Here is a 10098-nt window from a genome sequence, read left to right on the forward strand (position 1 = left end):
AACTGGAGATCCATATGCAAAAATAATGAACTTCAGAGCTGGGTGTGGTGGTGCATGCCTGCAATATCAGTACTTGGGAGGCTGAGGCAAGAAAACTGAAGCAACTTTGAGGCCAGCCTGCACTACAAAAACAAACAAATAAAAAGACTTCAATCTGTAACTTACTCCATATGGAAAAATTATCTCAGAATAAATCACATATGTAAATGTAAAACATAAAACTATAAAATTTCTGGAAGAAAACAGAATACTGTTTGTGCCCTTGGATTATTTAGACTTCTTAGATACAATATGAAAACCCTGATCTAATAAAAAAATTGACAAACTGAACTTATAAAAATAAAGAACTTCTGTTCTTTAAAGACAATGTTAAGAGAATGAAAAATAAGCCACAAAAAATATTTGCAAAGTTTATATCTGGTAAGTGCCTTATTTCCAAAATAATTCTGAAAACATAATGTTAGAAAAACAAGCAAACCAATACAAAAATGGGCAAAAGACTTCAAAAGCACTTTACCAAAGATGATATGTAGATAGCTAATATACAAACAAAATACCATCATCATATATATTAGAAAAATGCAAATTATAATCACAAATGTGCTATCAAGCTCACCTATTTGAATGGCTTAAAGACAGTGGATCCTAAGTGCTGACGATGTGGAGCAACTAGAACTCTCATATACTGCTGGTGCCAAAGAAAAACGGCATGATCAGTTGGAAAAATAGTTATCCAAATTCTCAAAGAGTTAAATATTCCTACCATATGATCCAGTCATACATTTTGACATATTCTCAAGAGAAATGAAGGCATAGGTGTACCCAAAAACTTGTGATAGCTCCCTTATCTGCATTATCTCTGAATTAGAAACAATCCAAAAGTTCATCAACACATGAATGAACAAAATGTGGAAAAAGCCAAAAAAGTAATGTACATAAAATATGGATGAATTTCAATTATACTAAATAAAAGAAACTAAAATAAACAAAAAAGAATGTATTTAAAGCTCCCAGAACTATACAACACAAAAGACAACCCTGATGTAAACTATGGACTTTACACAATAATAATGTATCAATATCGGTTCATGAATTGTTAACAAAAGAGTACCATACCAAAGCAAATATTAATAATATGGGGTGCCTGGGCACTATAGTGCTTGCTTGGCATTCCAGCTGCTTAGGAGCCGAAGCAAGAGGCAGCCAGGGGAATTTCGACCCTATTTCATAATTTAAAAAAAAAACTGAACAGGTGGGATATACCTGAGTGACAGAGCATTTACCAAGAATGCACAAGTCTCTGAGTTCAATCCTTAGTACCACAAAAAATAACAGTAACAATAATGGGGAAATGTGTGGAGGCAGAAAGTATACGTAAACTTCCTATAAGCCTGCTCAATTTTTCTGTGCACCTAAAATTGTTGCTTAGGTTTATAAAGTCTACTGATTTTTAAAAAATGAAGTCTTGTTAATTAAAAATGTAATGAAACATATTTGGATGCATACTGTAATTTTTTTTCTTTTTTGTGATACCAGGGAATTCAGAGCCTTGCACATATTGGGCCTGGTGTAATTGTTAAATCTAGGCGATGGGTGTAATGTAGTTCATTATACTGTTTTCCACTTTTCTGTATGTTTGAAGTTTTCACTTAGGAAAATTTTTTTTAAAGAATGCATAGTATGATTCCATTTATATAAAATTCTAGAAAGTGTAAACTAACCTGTAGTGACAAAAAGATTAGTGGTTGACTAGGGACAGGAGAAGATGCAAAAGGAAACTCAGGTGATTTATACACTCATTATCTTGATGGTGGTAACAATTTCTGGGTTCACAGCTTCATACACATGTCAAAATTCATCAAATTGTGTATTTTAAGTATACAGTTAATTAGTCAATTATATTCCAATAAAGATTTTTAAAAGTTAGGAAAACATGCTTTATTGATAATAAAAACAGCATGCTTCCACGGGAAAAGGACAACCTGAAGTCAAGAGATTATAGAGAAGAAAGGCTTGGTTGCCCAACTAAAAAGTTAACAAAATCAATCCATAATAGAATAAATGCTCCAAAAAACATTAGCAAATAACACTTTCAAATAATTCTTCCAAAGCTTAGTAGAAAAATAAAAGACAAAGAATTAAGCACTGAAAGAAAAAAAATAAATTCCAAAAATAAACAAAATCCTTAGAGTTTCCAAGTTAACAATTATCTGGATAGAGAGAGGGAGAAGGAGAGAGGAGTGTTAGCACAGTAACATTTACAGAGCTCTGAGAGAAAAGGATCACAACTGCGGGACTCCAAACATAGCTACATTATGTCACTTGTATGGCAATCATGAATTTTAAAAGTTGTCTTTAGCCCTGTATGATTTCAGGGGGGAGGGAAGACTGAGGAACAGAAGTTCTAAATCTGGGGGTGGGGCGCAAATAAAGAAAACTTGATCAGTATTGAAAAACAGAAATGGGCAAAAAAGGAAAGAAGAAATCCTATTTTCTGTCTTCTCCCCCCCCCAAAATCTAAACATATAAAAAACAAATACTATAATAAACGTGTTAAATTTCTCCATAATGAGACAATCAGACTGAGTCTAAAGGAAATATCCATTGTATTGCTATTTATAAGAAAACACTTGAAACAAGAAATCTTAATAATATATAAAATAAAGACATGAGAAAATATATGCCTAGAAAATACAAACAAAATAAAGCAACAGTGGTAATAGTAATATCAAACATAATGCAAGGCAGAAATGACCAAGTAGGACTAAAGGATAACATTAACATCATAGTAACAAGGCTATATAAATTATATATGAAGAGGTTCACCTGTCAATATAGCAGTAAAATATATAAATCAAGTAGTCAAAAAAGGCAGAGATAATCTGAATAATATAATTAAAAACTTTATTTCATAGTCACATATAGAGCTTTTTATGCTATAAAGAATACAAATTCATTTCAAATGTCCATGGAACATTATAAAAGTTAACCACACATTTCCTCAGCCACAAGAAAAGTTCCAGAAAAATCAAAAGGGGAAATATACAGGTGAAATTCTCTAACCACATGTAATATAAATAAGCACAATAAAAATCATCACTTTTTAACAAAAAGAAAAATGTACTAGCCTATGTAGCACAAAGAAACTAAGCTTAACCAGGGATGCAAGTGATACTACTAGACAAAAAGACTTATTTTTCAAGTGCTTATTCTCTAAAACATTTCAGAAAATAAAACGAAACCTCAGAGACCAAGGACTTTATCTCATTTGATCGCTACTATATCCTCAGCACATAGTTGGTGCTAAGTAATATTCACTGAATGAATGAAATTTCAGTATATACTACATCTGATATGCAAGAGGTATTATATATTAAACACAGCAGTTAAACAGCATTTAGTAAAATACAACATCTATTCTTGGGAATTTGATTTTTAGCAAGTCTATATGCCAGGTAATTCTTTTGGTTCACTAAACACCAAGAGCTATTAGTTTACCAAAAATGATGAAACCACTTGGATTAGAAAGCAAATTGATGAAAAGCTAAAAGCATTACCTTAAATTAGAAACAATATAGTTATTACAACATTGTTCTGGCAAGTTAAATCAGTGTAATAAGGTGGGGGAGCAAGGATAGAAAGGAGTGAGCAAGGAGGGAAGAGGGGAGAAAAGGAGAAAAGAAAATTCATCATTATCAAAGGAAAAAAGATAACTATATTAGTTTGCAGTTAAATTGACTAAGAGAACCAACTGAAAACTATTTAGTTGGAAAGTGTTTTTTCAGTATACCAGAAATCATAAGGAAAAGAGATGGGAAAATGAACATTCACAACTCAAAATTCAAGGAATAAACTAAACAGGAAATGTATATGAAGAAAACCATAAACTTTTATTAAGGTGAAAAAAATTAATTTTCTTGAAGACAAAGGCTGGCAATACAAATTTTCCCAAGAGGAAGAAATCTTCATTCAAGGAGAAAATAGTGATCCACAAAAGGCAGGCACCAGGAGTGTTTCCAAGAAAAACAGAACTCTCTTCCTGGGGGAAGTCAGCTCACTCAGATTTGACAAGGCTGCTGGCAGCCAGAATAGTGCCAAGAAAAAGAAAACAGCTCCAAAAACCACCCAGGAAGATTAGATTAGAATACTTTTCCTGGGAGGCCTGCCCCTCACGGTGACATTTCTCAACTCATGTCCTACATGTCAGTAAAAACCAGGTCACAAAACAAAAACAACTGGTCAAAACTCTGGGGGCTTTGTACAATGTAAACTCAGCTAAGTTGGGCTTATATTTCTCAGAATTCCCTTCCTTGTACAGTTCTGTGTAGTGCTGGGTACAAGACATCTTGTATGAGATCTGGAAGGCAGAGATGAAGCGCAGTCATTTTTTTTAACAGTCTGATGGTTGGTGCAGGGCACTCTGTGAAGAGTACATGTCTTCTCCTTGATCTGTTCTCTCACCATGTTGGCCCAGAGGAAACAGCTGGAGCTGCAGCTTCTTTAGCTCCCATCAGATCTCCTTTCAGTTTCTCCACATCCTGAGCTTATTTGTGCAACTCCAGAGTCAAGAGTATCAATCACTCTTGCAGGTCATCCACTGCAGCAAAACTGAATTTGTGAGGCTGAGGCAGGTTCTGTTTTGTCTCCAAGGGTTTCAGTTTGTTCTCGTTCTCCTCTGCAACCAGTGTACCTGCAAGTCTAGCTGATCTGCAACAACTTTAGGCATTTTCCATGTCTTATTATTATGATCAAAAAGAAATAGGCTATATACCCATCAACATAGATAAAGAAAATGTGGTATTTATACACAATGGAATACTACTCTACCATAAAGGATAAACTTGAGTCACTTGTAGGTCAATAGATGCACTTTGAGACCATAATAACTGAAATTCATTGGACACACAAGCTTCAATATTGCATGGTTTCTCTTATGAGAAACCCAAAATATACAGAGCAAAATAAAAGATTAATGGGAAGGGCAGCAAGAGATGGAAGGAGCAGAGAGGAAGAAGAGGGGTAGGGACAAAAATGAATTAAGATGTGTTACATATATATGCTGACTCCCCATGATAAAAGTAATCATCATGCACAAACATGAACTAATAAAAATTTTTAAAAAAAAAGGTCACTTTGAAAAATTAAATCCAGAAATAATAAGCCAACTCAAGACACCATGCTAATGTCAGCCTCTCAATTGTAATAAAAAGTAGAAATATTAATAACATTATATGTATGAATAAAATATTAAAATTAAAAACATTTTGGGGCCGGGGATTTAGCTCAGTGGTTCCGCCACCTGCCTCGCAAGCGCAAGGACCCGAGTTCGATCTCCGGTACGAAAAAAAAACAAAACAAAAAAACATTTAACATTAATACAATTATGTACAGTCTCATAAGTCAAAAGTGTTGTATAATTTGTTTATAGTTATGTATTAGTTGACATAAGAAAAGTCTACTTAGATCTTTATATGAAATAAACTAGGTAGGCTTACACATGCACTTAATTAAAAATTTATTTATTTTCAAACCTCATTTCAAATGGCAGTCCAAAATAAAAGGTCAATAAAAACTACAAAATTTTATGTCACTATAACCCATCATTTTACATTTTCACTCATGAAACAATTTTCATGATTACAGTATTTTTTAAATGTTTATTTTTCAATAAAGTTGTCTGATCTCCTGTCTTATCCCTCTCCAAGCCTCTCCCACCCCAGTACTGTAGTTGCTACCATGGCTAACTCACTAACCTTACATTTAAATGATGAAGTCACATTCTAAGATGAATTCAGATTCTAAGATGACTGAGTAGCTAACAGGTAGCATGAGTGAAGTAAAAAAATCAAAACATTAACTTCAAATATTTAAATGATGATCCAACCTTGAAGTGACATGAAAAATGAAAACAGTTTCCAAATAACTGTATCATAGTTGCTCACAGTTGCTACAGTTTGGATCTTAAACATTCCCCAAAGGGTACTAAAGGTTTGGTCTTCGGCCTTTGGTACTACTGGAAGGTGGTGGAATCTTTTGTGTGGATTTTTTTTTTGTACTGGGGATTGAACTCAGGACCTTGCACTTTTGAGGCAGGTGCTGGAACCACTGAGCTAAATCCCCAGCCCCAAAGGTGGTAGAATCTTTAAGAGGTAGGGCCTAGTTTGAGGAAGTTATGTCACTGGGGGCACACCCTTGAAGGAGCTATTGACACCTGCCCCTTTCTGTTTCTCTCTTTACTTTGTGGCTGCCATGAATGAATAGGTCTTTACCATTTGCTCCTGCCATGATGTAGTGTGCCTCCAAAGGCCCAAAGCAATGGGAGGGCCAAGTGACCATGGACTGAAATCTCTGAAACTATGCCAAAATAAACCTTCCTCCATCTAAGCTGATTTATCTTGGCATTTTGTCATAGTGATGGAACACTAACAACAGTCTATGAATAGGAACACATACACATAATTGTGCAGTACAATGGCATTTTATAAATGTAAATTATAAAACAATTTGCTTGATGTGTGAGCTTGGAAGCAGCTCTTCAGCTCCAGTCAAGCCTTCAGAATGCCTAATCTGGACTACAACTTCTCAGGTCCCTGGGCCAGAATCACTAAGCTCAGCTCTTCCAAAGACCCACAGAAAGAGTAAGATGATACTGTTTACTGTTATAAGCCTCTAAACTTTGTTATGCAGCATCCATATATCTAGAACAACACTGTTTCTATTTTCAAGATGGTATAATTGGGATCCCAGGAACACACATTCCTAGAATCATTCCACCCCAATCTTTGGTGCAGATATTTAATATCTGGCTTAGATTCTGAGAAAGAGAAATTTAAGAAGTGTAATACCTGTATTATTTATTGTCCCTGACTAGAACACTGCTATGCGTGTCACTCATAAACATTCGTGTATTGAGAAGCTTGGTCCCCAGGGTGGCAGGACTGGGAGGTACAGAAATGGGATCTTTTAAGAAGTTGGGCCTTGGGCGATGTTCCTGTGTTATTGGGAGGTCCTACCCTTGAAACAGATTAGGGCAGTTCTCATGTGGGCCCTTGGTAGTTATCATTAAGAGGGTTGGTATAAAGGCCTGAACCTGGGCCCACTCAGCTCTCTGGCTTCCTATGCTGTATTGAGATGTGATCACATGCTCTTGCTATTCCCATGCACCATTATGTGATACAGTTGAAAGGTCCTCACTACAACTGAGGGGCCCTGCCTTTGATCCACTAAAACTGTGAGCTACATAAGCCTTTTTCTTTATAAAGCTGACACCTCAGGTATTTCATTATAGCAATGACAAATGGATTGATACAGACACCTATGTGTACCATTTTTCTTAAGCCTTTTTCTCCCTTCTCCACTTCCTGTTCTTCTTCTACAAATAAAACAGACCCCAGGACTTGCTAAACTCCTAAGCATTGCACTGACTTTAAGCATTACACATTTACTTTTGCTCAAAAGTTCCTTAAGTGCAATATAATTTTCTTTTAAACTTGATATGCATAAAATCTAATATACTCAAGGTATTTAAAAATATTTTATTATACTAACACAAGGGGTAAGGACATAAACAATCTTCAGCTTACAAACTAGCTACCTGGGATGACTTTTCTACCATTACACCCAGTCACTCATATCAAATTTTTATCTATGACTTGCAGAAGCCACTTTCTACAAGAGCCAAATTTTGCCACACCCCTTTCCCTTGAAAGTAAATGCCATCAACAATGGGGAGCATACAAAGTAGTAATCCCCTCTCCATAGCTTTACAAACACATAATTAGCTAGTCACTTTAATTATATGCCATCATGTACTATTTGCTGTTACTTCTGCTAAACTAAGAATAAATTCCCAATGTAAATATCTGCTTCAATCTTCCCTCCTTCCTATCAATGTCACAATTTATTTACAAAAACCTGAGGTAAAAACACAAAAACTTGTTTTTTTTTAAGTATACTTTGCTGAACTGTGTTTGCTATGAAACAACACATTCAATTTAATGGTAAAATATCAATCGTCTGGGCCATATCTAGTAAAGGTAGACATGCCAAAGGAAGGAAACACATTTTGTTCACTTTCTCTGAACTTTTTATAGACGTCAGATCTCGAGAGCATAAAATGCAGTTCCTATCACCACTACAAATAAAAACATACAATTCTTAATTTCGACGTATTGCAAATCTCGGCAAATTCCCAAAGACATGTGTTTCTGAGGATGGTATGATGCAGTAATTTTGAGGTCAATTTTAAAATGGTGCAGGAAGCCCTGGTATCTGTGGGGACTGTTTTGCACAGCATTCAAGTCTCGGGAACGCGGGCGCAAAGGGCTCGTCTACCTGTTGGGAATGGATGGCTGTGGGCCCCTCCTGCAAGACCTCTCACCCATCCCTGGGCACGGGAGGGCGCGGAGCCCGGAGAAGGCTGACAATGCACCGGTCTAGGAGGCGCGCCAAGTCGCAGCGAGGAACCGGGCTCACGCAGACCTCGGGACTCAGGACGGCGCCGCCAACTGGTCACGCACACCTTGCTCGCCAGGGGACCTGCGCTCCTGCCCTCCCGGCAAGCCCCTTCCACTCGCAATCCGACCTCCAAACTTTGGTTTCTGGTGGGCCTTGCCTCCGTCCTCCCTCAGAACGCAAGGAGACGTAGCGTAGCCCCTCTCCCGCCCGGTCGCTCGCAGCAGCGCAAGCCGTACCCACCTTGTTCTCAGAGCTGAAGCAAGCGGCTGCGCGAACAGCAGCCCCGCCCCTCAGCTAGCACCATAGAGATGCCGGGGCTCTGCCGGAGCGGCCCAGGCGTAGCGTCCGCCGAGAGGACGCTGGGATACTGACCCGACTCGGAGTGAAAAGAAACTGATACAGCGCTTAAGCGCTGTTTGGTTAAGCGGGTTAGCACCATGAGTTCTCAATCGTATCTCTAGAAGGGGTTCTCTGGGCCACAGAATATGTTTACCGTCCTTGTTGATTTCCTCCTGTCAAGCTGGAAAATTCAGGTTTGGGCGGCGCCGATTCATAAAGCCGTAGACCTCCCCATGACGCACCCCTGAGGCGCCCAGGAAGTTGGGGATAGACAAATGGCCTCACCAAATGCCGACGCACAGGTCGTGGTGGTTCTCAAAGGTGTAGAGTATTTCTAACATCATGTGGATCCTTTAGGGCTGGCGACAGAGAGTACAGGTACTTTCGCAAGGATTGCAAACTTTCGGACCCGACGCTCCTCAGTAGCGCTTCACCGCCCCCTTGGGGACTTCTCGATAACGCCAGTGGATGTCAGGAGTGCGTCTCTACTGGACTGCAAGGATGTGGCCGGAACCCATAATCACCAATACTGAATGTTCAGATGAAGTCTCTACTGCATATAGGCTACAAACCAACTTGACAAGTTTGTTTACTGGGATGTGGTAGGACCCTGCCATCTCCCTGCCTCACAATGGTGGGTGCTAACTTAGCACCAAGGAGACAACAACTTCCTATTTAGCCTTAATGGGCACTGGTCCAAAAGAAAATGCCCAAAGAGGGACATTCTTTCCTCTTCCTACCTAGTTTCTCAAAACGTGTCAGCCAGGGCAGCAGTGGGATATTAATTATACAGTTAAACGAGACCACAGAAAATTGGAATCTTAAGCAAACTCGTGGGCCATTCATAACTCAAATTTGTCACACTCTGCAGAGGCCGTTCAGTTAAGGACAAATATTCAGTCTGAATTTCCTCATGGCAGGATAGTACATCCTACAGTCTAGGGACAACATAGATGGCTTACTGCAAACCAAAGCAGAAGAAAATTTTTCTTTTTTCTGTAGTCAGTCTACTGACTAAAAGCACGAATCCATTTATAGGACTCTAAGTATCCCGGGCACTGTGGTAACAAGGCCACAGAATGACTTCATGGAGCTCAAGTTCTAATGTAGGATACTGACCTCAAGGAAACAAGTTGGACTGTTAAGTACTACAGAGGAAAGAAACACAATAAACAAGATTAGAGCTGGGAGAATCGCCTCTCGGCCTTTTGGCTAAGATCAAGTGTACAGCTGGGAGAGGCTAACTAGTCAAGTACTGGAGAGGCCCCTCTAAAGTTGTATTTTTGCTGAGACCTAAAATAT

The sequence above is a fragment of the Heterocephalus glaber genome, unplaced genomic scaffold (genome assembly GCF_053883595.1).
Source record: "Heterocephalus glaber isolate CG9 unplaced genomic scaffold, H.glaber_assembly_v1.0 deba00001538, whole genome shotgun sequence".
Classification (NCBI taxonomy): Eukaryota; Metazoa; Chordata; class Mammalia; order Rodentia; family Bathyergidae; genus Heterocephalus; species Heterocephalus glaber.